General features: G+C 42.8%; 1 protein-coding gene across 1 annotated transcript in view; it reads right to left on the bottom strand.

Moving 5' to 3' along the window:
• Positions 1–16,216, bottom strand: part of LOC149448992 (centlein-like) — a gene marked incomplete at its 5' end in the record, with an annotated part of 181,161 nt that overhangs the window by 17,313 nt on the left and 147,632 nt on the right. The window lies entirely within an intron of this gene.

Genomic DNA, 16,216 nt, shown 5'->3' with positions numbered 1-16,216 from the left:
CAATCACAGTTGCTTTTACCATGTTACCAGCTGTGTCCAATCACAGCTGACCACCGGGTGAATAGGAAATGCCGGTTATCGGCAGTCCTCTTCTCACGCGCTGTCAGCAGTCAGTCAGGAGAGACGGTAAGCAGCATTTTGCAGGGGGACATCTACACTGATCATCAGTGTCCTGGTGATCAGTGTAGCCACATCAGGGCAGCCAATAGTGCCCATCTGTGCTGGTAAACAGTGCAACCTATCAGTACCGCTTAACAGTGCCCATCAGTCTGCCTAACAGTGCAGCCTATTAGTGCCCATCAGTGACTCCTCATCAGTGAAGGAGAAAAATTATTTTTTTGCAAAACTTTATACTTTTACTATATAACATCAGTTCTGCTCATCAGTGCCGCCTCATCAGTGCAGCCTATCAGTGTCCATCAGTGAAGGAGAAAAATTATTTATTTACAAAACTTTATAACAGAAACTAAGAAAAACTTTTTTTTTCAAAATGTTTGGTCTTTTTTAGTTTGTTTAGCAAAAAATTAAAACTCCAGTGGTGATCAAATACCACCAAAAGAAAGCTCTGTTTGACTCAAAAAATGATAAAACTTTAGTTTGGGTACAGTGTTGCATGACCGCGCAATTGTCATTCAAAGTATGAGAGTGCTGAAAGCTGAAAATTTGACCGGGCAGGAAGGGGGTAAATGTGCCAAGTAGGCAAGTGATTAGTATGTTAAACAGATAATTACTTTCTTTATTGTGGCAGAGCAGGCCACATGGAAAAGCACATCAATTTGTATTAGAGAATTATCATTACTAACTTATAGGATACTAAACAGAATGTGAGTGTCAGAACAAACACAAAACTGAACTAAGACAGCATAAACAAAGTGTGAATAACCTGTATTTAAAGAGGAGACAAAAAACACATGTTGCTCACTTTCATTCCAAGTTTAATGTGGATTTGTTGGTATAGTCTCCTGAAGTCACACTACAAATCATTAGAGCTCCCTCTAGCTGCAGCCTAGTAATAGCATTACTGGGAGGTTTATTGATTTACTTGATACAATTTGACTAGCCATCATGAGACCTTTAGTAAATGTGATGGATTACCTCACTGATTAACCACTTGTCTACCGGGTACTTATACCCCCTTCCTGCCCAGGCCAATATTCAGCTTTCAGCGCTGTCACACTTTGAATGACAATTGCGCGGTCATGCAACACTGTACCCATATGATATTTTTATCATTCGTTTTCACACAAATAGAGCTTTCTTTTGGTTGTATTTAATCGTCCCTGGGTGTTTTATTTTTTGTGCTATAAACAAAAAAACTGCAAAAAAATTTGAAAAAGTTTTTCTTTGTTTCTATTATAACATTTTGCAAACAGGTAATTTTGCTCCTTCACTGATGTGCGTTGATGAGGCTGCACTGATAGGCAGCACTGATAGGCGGCACTGACGAGGTGGCACATATAGGCAACACTGATATGCAACAATGATGGGCACTGATGGGTGGCACTCACTGGCAGCACTGCTGGGCACTGATGGGTGGCAATGCTGGGCAGCACTGATGGGGGGCACTGCTGAGCACAGGTGGGTGGCACTGCTGGGCACTGATCATCAGTGCCCTGATGATCGGTGCCGATCCGTCCTCTGACAATCGGTGGTTATCGGCAGTACTTTCCTCACGCTGTGACAGCGTGAGGAAAGAGTAGCCGATAACCGGCAACTGCATTTACCGGTGATCTGCTGTGTCATTGGACACTGTTGTTCACGTGGAAAAAGGCAGCTGTGATTGGCATTTTACCACATCACGTGATCAGCTGTGTCTGTAGTACACAGCAATCACGGAGATCGCCTGGGCGCGCAGGAGGGTGCATGCTAGGAGGACGTCATATGACGCCCTCCCAGGACTGGACAACTGCGCTGTAGCCATCATTTGGCTATAGCGCGGTTGGCAAGTGGTTAATAGACTAAACAATACTAAGGTGCGGCCAATGTATCATTTGCAAAAGGTAAATTTTTTTCATTTTTGGAAAACAACATGCTATACTTCCCTACTGTGTGCAGTGATTTTGCACAAAGCAGCCTGGATTCTCATCTTCTTGGATCCCCCACAGGCTTTCCTGGCTCTTCGCTCCTGTCGGGTGTCCCCACAGCAAGCAGCAGCTTGGCCCTGCCTGATGGGTGGCAATGCTGGGCAGCACTGATGGGGGGCACTGCTGAGCACAGGTGGGAAGCCAATGAGGGTCTCTCTCATTGGCTGATTGGCTGTGATTGACAGAAGCAGGAGCTAATGGCTCCTGTTTGCTGTCTCAGCCAATGAGGAGGCAGAGACCCGGGACAGCCGAGGCTGTTGTTCACATCGCTGGATCGCGATGAACCTCAGGTAAGTATTGAGGGGGCTGGGGGCACTGCTGCACACAGAGGGTTTTTTTACCTTCATGCATAGAATTCATGAAGGTAAAAACCTTAAGCCTTTACAACCATTTTAAAGTGGTTGTAAAGGCAAAAGGTTTATTTCTTACCTTCATGCATTCTTCTAAAAACCTTCTACATGCAGCATCCCTCACACCCCCCCCCCCCTCGGAGTCCTATCTCGATCCAGTTCCGACATGCCATGGGAGCCACTGGCTCCCACAGCTGTAAATCGCAGCCAATGAGGAGAGAGTGGGGGGCTGATAGACACACTGAGCCTGCTTGAGCGTGAACACACATAGGTGTACCACCATAGAAAGTAGCTTCCTATGGTGGCACACTGAGAAGAGGATCGGGGCTGCTCTGTGCAAAACCATTGCACAAAGCAGGTAAGGATAAGCTGTTTATTATATTTAAAATATAAAATATTATATTTAAAATATAAAATATAAAAAGTTAAGGTTTACAACCACTTTAAATTCTTGGTTGAAGTTGATTTTTGTAAACCTTAACTTTTTATATTTTAAAAATAATAAACAGGTTATCCTTACCTGCTTTGTGCAACCTGGAGGCTTTCTATACACAGTTGGTGTTATGGAACACCCCCAAAAATGTCATTCCTTGCTTGTGTGATTGGCTCAATAATTTTCCCAGAAATCTGCACTAAGATCTCAGTCAGATTTTAGGCATCCTCTGCAACAAAAATTCATTTTTGGTGAGATACCCCCAAAGGGTAAAATACTTCTAAGGGGGTGCAGATGCTGCAACTGTCCTCATTAGAATACTACAAGTGCATAAACTAATTATTAATGAAAACGTCACTCCAAATCAAATTCACTTTATACTTCGACATAATCAAACACCACCATGTTCTTCATAGCAGACACAGGTAAGAATCAGCAACAAAGTTTAGTTAAAATCCCTACAATGTCCATTGATCACCCAGAGGGGATTCTTTTTTTTTCTTAATAAAAGTGGAGTTACTCTTTAAAGCTATGCCAATGAGAGGAACCAGTATGTATTGAACAGTCTATACTGGTCATAAAAAAGGATGCCACAAGGATATAAAATGGTTTGGGAACATATCATCATGTGTATGATAAAGTTTACAGTAAAATATTGATGAAGCGTTAATGTATCTAAAAAACTCTGACACAAAGTTTCTGTTGGTATACACCTATTCTTATTACATAATATACATTAGCTACAATAAATACTAATTTCAAGTTTAACATGAAAAAAACAACAACTTTGAAGTCAACTTTCTTTAATTCAGCAGGTTTCTATTTTAAGTCTCCTAAAACAAGACACAGCTATTAGTCTACTTTAGCCTGAGGTATGACTCTTCCTCTGCATACTCCAGAGAACCAGACAGAAATTTACAGTATTTTATTTTTTGCAGCTTGGTTTGACTAAAAGACACAGCTGTCCCCCTGCACTCCAGACATTTGTCAACACTGGGTAGACAAGGTTAAATCAGTAATCAAGTAAAGATATGGACATGAATATTGCAATGGTTGTTAGCTGACACTACAAGGCCTTTGTGCTGAACAGCTTCATTACAGATGTACTGAACCACTACAGTTTTGTTGGTCTACCCAAAGCACGGCTACGTAGCATGGGCAAATGCAGTACAGAGTTTTATACCAACTGCAAGTCTATTAGTATAGATATTTTAATAGAAATTACAGTTAAAATATCTGTCAGCTCAGCTTTGCTCCAAGTCAAAAAATAGTATTTTATTATGAAAAGACAAGCAAACCAGGTAGAAAATAATGCTCAGATAGAAAAAAAATACATTATTAATTATATTTTATGCAAAGTTAAGTAACAAACAGTCACTCCCACTCACCTCTCATATTCAGTACTCATGAAAACACAAGATATGAATTTCAGTAAGATAGAACTAGTGAAATTGAAATCAACACTCTTAAAGTGGTCCTAAAGACTGCAGGTTTATTTACCTGCATGCATTCTATGCAAGAAGGTAGCTCCTCCTTTCCCTGATCCAGTGCTGTGCATGGGAGCAGTGGCTCTCTCGGATCGCTCTCCTCATTGGCTGAGACACAGCAGTGGTAGTCATTGGCTCCCACTACAGTCAATCACAGCCAGTGGGAAGAGAGTGGGGGTAGGGCCAATGAGCACCCTGTGTGTCTTATAGATATACAGAGCCAGCTCAGGAGCAAACACACACGAGTGCCCCCAGAGTACTCGGCAGGGGGGAGGGTCCAAGAATGGTGGCAGGTGACCTAAGAAGAGGAGGATCGGGATTGCTCTGTGCAAAATCCTTGCACAGAGCAGGTACGTATGATGTGTGTTATTTAAAAAAAAAAAAAAATTCTGTACCTTTACAATCACGTTAAGGCGGCCATACATGGATCAATAGTAAGCATAACAGTTCAGTCAATCCATTGATGTATATCCTACACCAGTGATGAGCCAACGCAATCAGCAGTAAGGGCATGCCAGTTATTTCCACTGTGCCAACTACTACATCAGCCAATACTTAAAAGAATAATCCAGGTGTTTCTCCTCTGATTCCTCCAGGTCCAAAAGGACCCTCTCCCTAAGGATGCCCCAGATGCACAAAAAGGATTGCAAGACAGCAGCAGATCACCAGGGCAGCAGTGTAAATATATCAACCAAAGTAGTTATACAAAGTGGTATCAAAAAGTTTTCAGACTGGCTCTGTATAGAGAAATTACTTTATTTAGCTATGTTTACACACCATCACATTCAAAATAGTCCCCTTTGCACACCAATACAGTGCTCCCTGCATTCCTGCCACTTCTGTAATGTTCCTGGAAGTCTTCTTTTTGAATCATGTCAAGCACCTTCTGCTATTCGTGCTGGATCTCCACAATGTTGTAAAAACGGCAGCCTTTAAGCTGGATCTTCATCTTTGGGAAGAGGGCAAAGTCCACAAGAGTGGAGTCTGGCGAATAGGGTGGGTGTGGAAGTGAGATCATTGCAGCCTGGGGACATACTTGGCAGCAACACAACGCATGTTCAAAATCACACGTGATGATTCCCTGGATTGTTCTGTATAACACACCGACAATGGCAGCAATGTTGTGGATTGTTCTCGGATGATCATCATGCACAACATTTCAACATTTTCTGGGGTTGAGCTCGTTGAAGGTTTTCCTGATCTCGTCATCTTCCAGTGATGTTCTTCCGCTCTTGAAGCACTTCTGCAACTCAAAACAACTCGAACGGCTCATTGCAGCATCGCTGTAAACTTGCAGATTTTCTAAGTTTCATGCAGAATTTCATGTTTGGTTAACACCAATTACTACCTCAAGTAATTTTGAGTATGATGCTACAAGCTTGGCACACCTATTTTTGGGTAATTTCTCCCATTCTTCTTTGCAGTACCTCTCAAGCTCCATCAGGTTGGATGGGGAGTGTCTGTGCACAGCCATTTTCAGATCTCTTTAGAGATGTTCAATCGGGTTCAAGTCTGGGCTCTGGCTGGGCCACTCCAGGACATTCACAGAGTTGGCCCGTAGCCACTCCTTTGTTATGTGGGCTGTGTGCTTAGGGTCGTTGTCCTGTTGAAAGATGAACCGTTGCCCCAGTCTAAGGTCCAGAGTGCTCTGGAACAGGTTTTCATCAAGGATGTCTCTGTACATTACTGCATTCATCTTTCCTTCGATCCTGACTAGTCTTCCAGTTCCTGCCGCTGAAAAACATCTCCAGAGCATGATGATGCTGCCGCCACCATGCTTCACTGTAAGGATGGTATTGGCCAGGTGGTGCCTGGTTTTCTCAAGACATAATGCTTGGCATTCAGGCCAAAGAGTTCAATCTTTGTTTCATCAGACCAGAGAGTTTTGTTTCTCATGGTCTGAAAGTCCCTCAGGTGCCTTTTGGCAAACTCCAGGCAAATTGCCATTTGCCTTTTACTGAGGAGTGGCTTCCGTCTGGCAACTCTACCATACAGGCCTGATTGGTGGAGTGCTGCAGAGATGGTTGTTCTTCTGGAAGGATTCTCCTCTCTCCACAGAGAAATGCTGGAGCTCTTTCAGAGCAGGGGTGGACTGACCATTCGAACACTCAGGCACTGCCCAAGGTCAGTAGGCGCCCCATGAGATGCCCCTGGTACCTTTCATAGGCTTTTTTGGGAGTGGTTTGAGTGTGGGCGAGGACACAGGGGCCCATGATCCCCATGAGTTGTCAGTCCGTCCCTGTTTCAGAGTGCCCATTAGGTGCTTGGTTACCTCCCTGGCTAAGGCCCTTCTCCCTCGGTCGCTCATTTTGGCCGGGCGGCCTGCTCTAGGAAGATTCCTGGTGGTTCCAAACTTCTTCCATTTACGGATAATGGAGGCTACTGTGCTCATTGGGACCTGCAATGCTTCAGAAATGTTTCTGTACCCTTCCCCAGATCTGTGCCTTGATACAATCCTGTCTTGGAGGTCTACAGACAATCCCTTGGATTTCATGGCTTGGTTTGTGCTCTGACATGCACTGTTGACTGTGGGACCTTATATAGACAGGTTTATGCCTTTCCTAATCATGTCCAATCAACTGAATTTCCCACAGGTGGACTCCAATTAAGTTGTGGAAAAATCTCAAGGATGATCAGTGGGAACAGGGTGCACCAGAGTTCAATTTTGAGTGTCATGGCAAAGGCTGTGAATACTTATGTACATTTGTTTTTTTTATTTATTTATTTTTAATAAATTGCAAAGATTTCCAAACAAACTTCTTTTACGTTGTTAAATTAATTTAATCCATTTGGAATAAGGCTGTAACATAACAAAATATTGCAAAAGTTAAGAACTGTGAATACTTTCTGGATGCACTGTATGTGTGTATGTGTGTGTGTGTGTATATATATATATATATATATATATATATATATACACACACATACACACCTAAATGTGTGAAACCATCAATACTTTTTCCTTAAGGTCTATGAAGAATCAGACATGGATGGTGGGGAGAGTTGAGTGCCGCTTCTATTTTTTTGGTGCATAGAGCAATTACTATATGTAAAGATCTCCACATAAGCAGGATTAAACAAATACATTTCCTTAGCCATTCAAAATAGCAGACAAGGCCCAGGTGCTTCCAAGGACAAAACCAGAGGGGTCTGAAATGGTAGATGCATCTTCCATTTTTAAGATCTGTTAGCTACTTGGTTTCTGGGAAGTACCCTGCCTTGCACTTCATCTGCTGAACCCTAGGCAAACAGAAAAACACACCAATGACACACATCAAAAATCAGAACTTTTTTACCTGGCGAAAAAAATTTGTATTTCCATCCATCCAGTCCTAAGATATACACAGCCCTGCCAGACAGTACAGCGGGCTGGTGACAGGCCTGTTTTCATGTGTACTTAAAAGTACCCTGTCATAAAAGAATCAAAGAGGCTGCCATACACAACATAACTTCTAAAAATGCTACCTGTCTGGCTATCCTACTGATGCATCACCTTCAGTGCTTCCTAAATAATCAGCAATATCTAAAGAAACACAGAATTTTAACACTTTCAACACATTCTTTTTTTAGCATGCATGTTCTGGGACTGAACCTCTAGACATAGCCAAGCAACAAGCATCTGTTAAGAACTGACTCTAGACCCAGCCAGGCAGCAAACATCTTTATTAGGAGACCAGCAAATTCAGTTCTTGTACTTCCCATATAATAAAGTCACTTTAAGCAATAAAGTTCGGTTTTCTTTCCGCCCCCAGTCTGCAACACTCTACTTTACCATCCTGTCACCATGTTTCTTTTTAGCACATCTGTATGGCTCTTAAACTGGACATACATTAGCAGATTTTCAAATTAACATTAATATGAACAAAAATCTAATGTAGTCAGATTTACAATGCTATAACATAAACCTATAAAGGGGATAACAAGAGGCTGACTCCAAGTCAAATACAGGCATTTATGCTAGCTGAATTTAAAAATACATTTCAAGCCCAACCTTTTTTTATTTAGGTTGTGGGTGGGGTGAGAATTGTTTATACTCTTGTCAGGTTTTTAATGCTGTCTGCAATTCTGATTCACAGATTCACCCTATCTCATTATGCTTTACCATTATCTCCAGTACAGAAAGTGATAGAAAATTCAAGATTCTAAAGTGGTCACACGAGTAGGTAGAAATCTTCCGATGGAGACACCTGTTCAGATTATAACGGTCTAAAGCTGGGTTCACAGTGTTGTTATGTTAGGGCACCAAACTGCACCAAAAAAAGGTTTCATTTTTGTAATAGCACACTGCAATGCATGTCCGTTAGTGAGGATCTTAATAGCACTGCAGCACGCCAGCGTGCAACACAAGCAATTTTGACATGGCCAGATGGATTAGAAGGCATGTGTGCAGCAGAAGATGGCGGCCACTTGACTCCGCTGCTCCACCGCACACTGGCCATTAGCTGCTGCTAACTACAGCCGGGGGGGACCCAGCCACCTGAAACCGCCTCTAGCGATAGTGGCATCACCCCTATGGAGAAGGGGAAACACAAATCAGCGCCGGTGCATCTCCAGGAGGCTTGATTCTCAGACCAAGCCGAATCCAACATGGCCACTGCGACTCAGCTGCCAGCTTCTGACACGTGGCAGGTTGTAGCCCAGAGTACTGCATCTTTGGACTTCTCTTCTCCCAGTCAGGGTGAGCATGATCTCCCACTCTCCCCTTCTGAGGATGATTGTCTGGGTGGAGGTTTTCTGCATTCCACTAGCTCCTCGCTAGACAGGGCCATGGGAGAAATTTTTAACAGCCAAAGTCATAATATTGCTAGCCCTGAGTTACAGGCCCTTTCTTCTCAACTTTCACAGTAGCCCCAGCCTGAATATTTGGGTGACCATATCATACTGGTAGAGGTTCTCATCGTCTCAGGACCATGGCCTAGAGAAGGCGAGTAAACGTATTACCACTGAGCTTAAGCAAGAATTCAAAGATCTTGGTGATCGTATCAATACCATAGAAACTAAGCTGGATGCCACGGTATCCAGAACCAATCAGAATACTGATCAGATTTCTCAATTACATGTACAGCTGGAGGAAGCCCTGGCAAAAAGTGATGAGTTGGAGAACAGGTCTCGCAGATACAACTTTCGAATTAGAGGCCTTCCGGAGTCTTGTACCGATACCCATGCAGTGGTTATGGAGCTGATGAGCTCCTTGCTTCCTGATGTGCAGGATTCTCAGCTTGAGCTGGATCAGGCCCATCAAGCTCTAATCGCCCCTCGTCCCATTGGGCCTCCTAGGGACATTATTGTGAAGCCCCATTTTTTTGGGATTAAGGCCAGAGAAAATCTCAATATTCAAATCAGTGGCCATGACGTCCAAATCTTTGCTGACATCTCACAGGCCACTGTACAGAATCAACAAGAATTTAAACCATTGTTGAAGCCGCTCCAAGATCAGAACATTAAATATCGTTGGATGTTCCCTTTCCGGTTAGCATTCATTTATAGGGGAAAATCATATTCATTGGCTACTTTCACTGAGGGAGAATCCTTACTGCTGCACCTGGGTTTGATAACTACAGCTCCATCTATGACGCCACAACACCAGTCACCTTTCCTGGAAGATAAAAACCGACCGAGAACCAACGCTCCTCTGTCACCATTATGGCACAACACTAGAAGCTGCTTCAAGGAAATGTCCCGATCTCCTTGATCTGGTGGACTGCATCTCTTGGTCTCTGCTAAAGTTAACTGTTTGCTTTAGATATGGGTCCCCCACCCTTTCTTATCTCAGGTCTTTAGTTTTGTCATGGTGGGATTCTGTTCCCCGTGCACAGTTGTCCTGTTATACAGTATATTCATTATTTTGTTTGTTTTCTTTGCTACTGACCTGCGGTATTGTTGGAGGACTAGTGTTCTCCATCAGTTTTGCTGTTTGAACGAGAACAGGCACATGCCTTGTGTGTGAATACTGCACCTCACTCTGTTTCCACTTCTGCCTCTAATTGTGGCTGACGTGGACACAGACCTTTTTTAACGACTTGTGGAACATACTTAGTTTTAGTTTGGTGGTCTCTGCGGCGTGTCCACATTTGTTCTGCTTTTCTCTCTTCCTGCTTGCAGGTTCTTTAGTTTTTCCTCATTTAACTGTAATAATTTTCTTCTCTTTTAGTGTTTTTCTTTTTCATAGCCAGCCATGTAGCTTATGTCTCTCCCTAGCACTGGCATCTGGATTGGCGCCTGGTAATTGTCTCTCTGGGGTAAGTCAGCTCTTTTTGGACCTTTCTCATGGCCTCTGATAATACACCCAAACCCCTTGTGGTTCTTTCTCATAATGCTCAGGGTCTGAACTCGCCAGTGAAATGTAGAAAAGCTTTCCATTACTATCACTCGGTGGGTGCGGAAATAGTTCTGTTACAAGAGACTCATTTCCCTATTGCATTCCAGCCCCCATTTTTGCATGGCCATTATCCCCTATTTTTTATGGCTAATGTGCCAGACAAGACACGGGGTGTTGCAGTTTGTATATCCAAACGGTTCTCCTTTTCACCCCTTGATGTAGTTCGGGATCCTGATGGTAGATACCACCTGGTGACGAGAGAGAGAGGGGGAACAGGTGACTTTTCTCACGTACTATGCACCCAACACCGAGCAGTTAGCCTTTTTCCGGTCCCTTCTCCAGACGCTGTCTCCACACTTTATGGGAACCGAATATGGCTCTGGATTCGGTCTTAAATAAGATGAGAGCCCTAGGAGCCCGCCATTTACGACCATCCACAGTGAGAACGAAGCTGGCGAAGTTGCTTCACCAGTTTGATTTGGTTGATGTTTGGCAGGAACTTCACACTTATACTCGTGACTTCACATATTACTCCAATGTTCATTTAACCTATTCTAGGATAGACCACATCTTTACCCCCTCTCGAAGTGTGCCGTTGTTTAATTCCTTCAAAATTCTGGAGGATGCGTGGTCTGATCATTCGCCTGTTATGGCCACCCTCATTTCTATTCGCAAAGTTGCCTTAGTTTATTCTTGGCGTCTTAATAAATCGCTCCTCAGCAACCCCTCTGTTTGTCTTGATGTTGAGATGCACCTTAAAGAGTTCTTTACCATTAACGATTCAATACAAACCTCATCTCAAATTAACTGGGCTGCCCATAAAGTCTCTGTACGGGGTATCCTCATTCAGTTAGCTTCCAGATTTAAGAAGACCTCTGACGCTCTAATACGCCAAAAAGAGTCTGAACTGACCACCCTTCTTAAAGAGCACAAGCAAAATCCTCATCTAGACCTCCAAAATAAAATAGCGGCCACGCGTATTGAATTGAACATTTGCCTTACCACTAGAGCGGAGAAACACCTTAGGTGGTCTCAAGCTAAACTTTATCAGCACTCCGACCGTCCTCGGAAGCTTTTGGCGCAGAAACTGACTCCTAGACCGCAACTAACGTCAAACCCTAAGCTTAGAATGGCAGATGGCTCCTTGACCCAGAACCCAGTAACGGTGCTTCAGGAATTCCACAAATATTATTGTAATTTATATACCCATTCACATACCGCTTTGTCAGACGATTTTGAGGAGTTCGTAGCCCGTCTCCCCTTACCTGTTCTTTCGGAGTCCCGTAGGGAGGCTTTAGATGGGGAAATTAGATCGGCAGAGGTTCTCAGGGCCATCAAGGAGTTGAAGCAGGCTAAGGCTCCAGGACCTGATGGCTTCACAGCCTTTTACTACAAAACATTTGCCCACCTTCTGGTCCCACATTTAGTGACTTATTTTAATTCTCTCCAACAGGGGGAACTGATGGATAAGGATTCTAATAGAGCTTTTATATGTCTTATCCCCAAACCTAATAAAGACCATAGCGATGTCTCTAATTATAGGCCAATTTCTTTGATTAATACGGACTTGAAACTTTTTGCAAAAATTTACGCTACCAGACTAAATAGCTTTATTGCTAATTACAATCATAAGGATCAGGTTGAGTTTATACCTGAGAGGCAGGCCTTGGATGAAATAAGAAGAGGTAGCTAGCTCATGGAGAGGTATGTTGCTCTCATATTTTTGGAAAGCATTTGACTCCATTTCTTGTAAGTACCTATTTCGAATTCTCTCGAGATGGTGCTTCGGGCCCAGATTTCTGACTTTCCTTCATGTACTGTATAGCAATCCTTCGGCACAACTGAGGTTGCGGGGGTATCTCTCGGATCCTATTTCAATTGCATCTGGCACCCATCAAGGCTGGCCTTTTTCGCCGTTATTATTTGTCATTGCGATCGAAACCTTAGCGGTGGCCATTAGGTCCCTGATATCCTGGGTATAGACGGTGGGCATAGACAAAACAAATGCGTGCTTTTCACGGACTATATACTCCTTTTCCTTATGTCCCCACACACTTCCCTACCATCTCTCATTGATCTTCTGGCTCGATTTCATAGCATCTCTGGCCTGGCCGTGAACTGGAAGAAGTCTGAGGCTCTCAACATCAATTTACCGGGGGATACTGTTCAGAGCCTACAGAACCACTTTATAGCAACGCTTTACAAGGCAAATTATTCACCTTTATGGGCACACTTATTGAGGAGCATTGAACAGTGGTCATCTTTTGCATCTTTGTCTTGGATGCGTAGAATTGTGTCGGTTAAGATGGTTGTACTGCCTAAAATACTTTATTATTTTCGCACCTTACCCATAGTTGTTCCGGCAGCCGACCTTCGTAGATTCCAGAATAAATTGATACACTTTATCTGGGAAGCTAGAAGCCATAGATTGCAACGGCGAACGCTATATGTCTTACGAGCTTCTGGAGGGTTGGGAGTGCCGGACCTTAGGAAATATTATTGGGCAGCTCAGATAACTCAATTGTTGCAAATTTATGCTACCTTCTATCAACCGGATTGGCTGGCACTGGAAGCACAAGCTTGTGAGCCTCTCCCCTTTGGCCTTTTAATGTGGATCTCCCCTAAGCAAAGGCAAGAAATCCTTTGCCCCATGCTATCCCATTCCCTGCAGATGTCTACGAGTCGAGGTTCAGAGGGGGGGGCACCTCAAGTCTGTATAAGTTGTTTGTGTCTTACTCGGGTAGATTATCCTATATGCTTGCCTAGGAGAGGGATATAGGCAAGGTGATAGAGGAGAAGGATTGGAAGTATTGGTCACTTAGAGTACACAGAGGCATTAGGAATGTTTCCCTTGTGGAGGTGGGTTATAAGGTCCTCTCTCGCTGGTATTTAGTCACGTATCGATTATCTAGAATGTATGCTGGCTCTTCCCCGTTCTGTTTTTCGAGGATGTGATCAAGTAGGCACGATATTCCATACTTGGCGGAGGTGCCCTAAAGTTAGAAGATTCTGGATTCGAATTCACTCCCTGATCTTCACGGTGACCAGGATTAATGTTATTAGGAACCACAGAGCTGCTCTGCTTAATGAACCTAAAATTGGCATCTCCAGGTCCGCTCAGACCTTAATTTATTTTATGTTCCTAGCAGCTAAAATCACAATTGCTACTGCTTGGAAGGGCCCACTGGTTGACTTGATGTTGATGAAACAAACTCTCCTGGATTATGGTTAATGAGAAAATGGTCAGCATACTGCGGGACACTTCTGCTAAGTTTGAGCAGGTCTGGAATCCATGGATTGATTACCTGCAAACTGGGTCCTAATATTGATATATGATTTGTTTAGGTTCAGTTGGGCTGGTGGCATGGGTAGCCTCTATCCTCTTTTATAAATCTCTTTGCTTTTTTCTACCTTTTTCCCAGTCTATTATTGTTTTCTGATCACTTGGCCCTCTGATGGCTTGTGGTCTTATTGCAAGCTAAAATTACATTGTATGGTATGGTGTTTTCTTTTATACCTGATGTAGGGGATTATAGCTTGTAAGCTTTGGCACCCTAGGATTGTTTCCATGGTTCCAACCTTTCTACCTCTTTGAGTCTGCTGAAGACCCGTTTCACGGTTTCCTATTGCATGGTGGACTGAGCTACAGGAACGTTTTTTAATCCCTTCTTCCACTGTCATTATATATGATTTGCTTGTATACGATATGAACTTCGCCTGCGTTGCTCGGTTGTACTGTAAGGCTTTAGAGAGCCAAACCGCTATTGTTGTATACTTGTTCCTTTGTTATGCCTTAATAACAAAAAAAATATTGAAACAGAAGGCTAATAAGGCGACTATAAGGGAACCTTTGGATAAAACAATCCCCTTACTATAAAAGGAGGGGTACAAAGCAGCAAAATTGTCAGTGTATGGGAAGCTGCTATATAAATTAAACCTAGGCATTTAATTCATATACCAAAACCCCCCCCCCCCCCAAAATACTAGAACAACAAGACAACCTAAAATAGAAGTAATTTTCTTTAGTCTTGTTTGGATGATACAGCGCGGTGCTGTGATTAAAAGGAGCTTACAAACTATACCATTAAGCTGTTGTGCTACTGGCCAATCCAAACTATACCCATTTAATCTGTAATTTTTTTTTAGGAAGATGCCTTCCTATGGCTTTCAGATCTGTTGCAGCTGCTTTTTTTGTCAGTTAAAACAGACTTCATACTGTACCTGATTAAAAAAAAAAAGCATGTTGCTGCTAAAACTACCTGAAAGAAAGCCTTTTTAAGGAGAGTGGAGTGCTGCTACTGTATTAAGCAAAACTACTTCTAAATGAAACAATTCAGCTCCACAGCAAAATATGCTTCTATAGCCTCAGTCTGTTCTGGAACAAAATCACCTTCCAGCGATACGGCAGTTACTCCCCTCACCGGCAGCTGTCATCTTCTTCCCAGGCTACTTCCAGGTGCCAGGTTCGACCTCTTGGTTGGCTGGCGGGGAAATTATGTAATTCCCTGTATGCGCACAGGAAACAGTCAATCCAGCACAGCTGGAATGTCCCGGGAATGCACGCTGAGCTACGCATGCACAGCTCAGTATACATTCAACATAAGACTGTGAACAGGCAGGTAAGTATATCTTATTGCAGAAGAGACATAGTATGAAAGCTAGAAGCTGATTAGTTGGCACAAACAACTGCTCCAGATTCTGGCTGTTCCAGTCTCAGTAAATTCCCCTAACTGGCTCTGAGGTGGTCTGACAATATGTTGTTTCGTAACACCAGCATCCCTCAAGCATATCCTTTAAATGGTTTGTGCATTTTCAATGTAGCCTCATGATAAATTTTTTTTGGCATTGGTACAGATCCCCCATGACAGGGTGAAGCTCACCACACCTTTCACTTGACAATATTTTTCCTATTAGCTCTACAAATGGCCATAATTGGCCCTTATAGACTTAAATGGCCAACTGCCACAAAGTTTGTGAACTTCGAGCAAAATTCACAAAACAGATCCACTTGTCCCTAATAGAAAATAAAGGGAAATCTACTTTTTAAATGTATTTTACTATTTGTTAACCATTCCCTATTCTATCCGAAAAATACATTACTGCACCAACAGTTATATTTGCCTGGAGTAATATAGCTACTCTAGCTGAAAGTAAAAATATAAAATACAGTGTAAAAAAATATAACATAGCCATCTTCATACTAAACACAGTCTTATGTTGTTGAAGATGGATAATGTATGCCAATATCTCAAATCCTGATTGGTGAGTGTTAAGTCAGGACAGATTATCAAGTAAATGCTATTTGCCCTCCTGGCTGTGATGTCATTCATTTTCTCATTATCTAGGACTGACAACAGGCTTGGAGAAACATTTCCCATGATAATTGGGAACTGTTAGTGTTATGAAGTATGGTATGTTCCCAGACAAGCCGGCATCAATGAAATCCTTTGTTAATAAGGGAAGTGATTCTCTGCTGCATTAGCATAATGTGTCCTGTGGAACCATAAACTTTAAAGCAGATGCTCCCAAATGTATATAATTCA

The sequence above is a fragment of the Staurois parvus genome, unplaced genomic scaffold, assembly GCF_062004578.1.
Source record: "Staurois parvus isolate SC_StPar_1 unplaced genomic scaffold, SC_StPar_1.0 ptg000644l, whole genome shotgun sequence".
NCBI classification, from domain to species: domain Eukaryota; kingdom Metazoa; phylum Chordata; class Amphibia; order Anura; family Ranidae; genus Staurois; species Staurois parvus.
The sequence above is the reverse complement of the archived record's forward strand: the minus strand, read 5'-3'. Positions and strand labels throughout refer to the sequence as shown.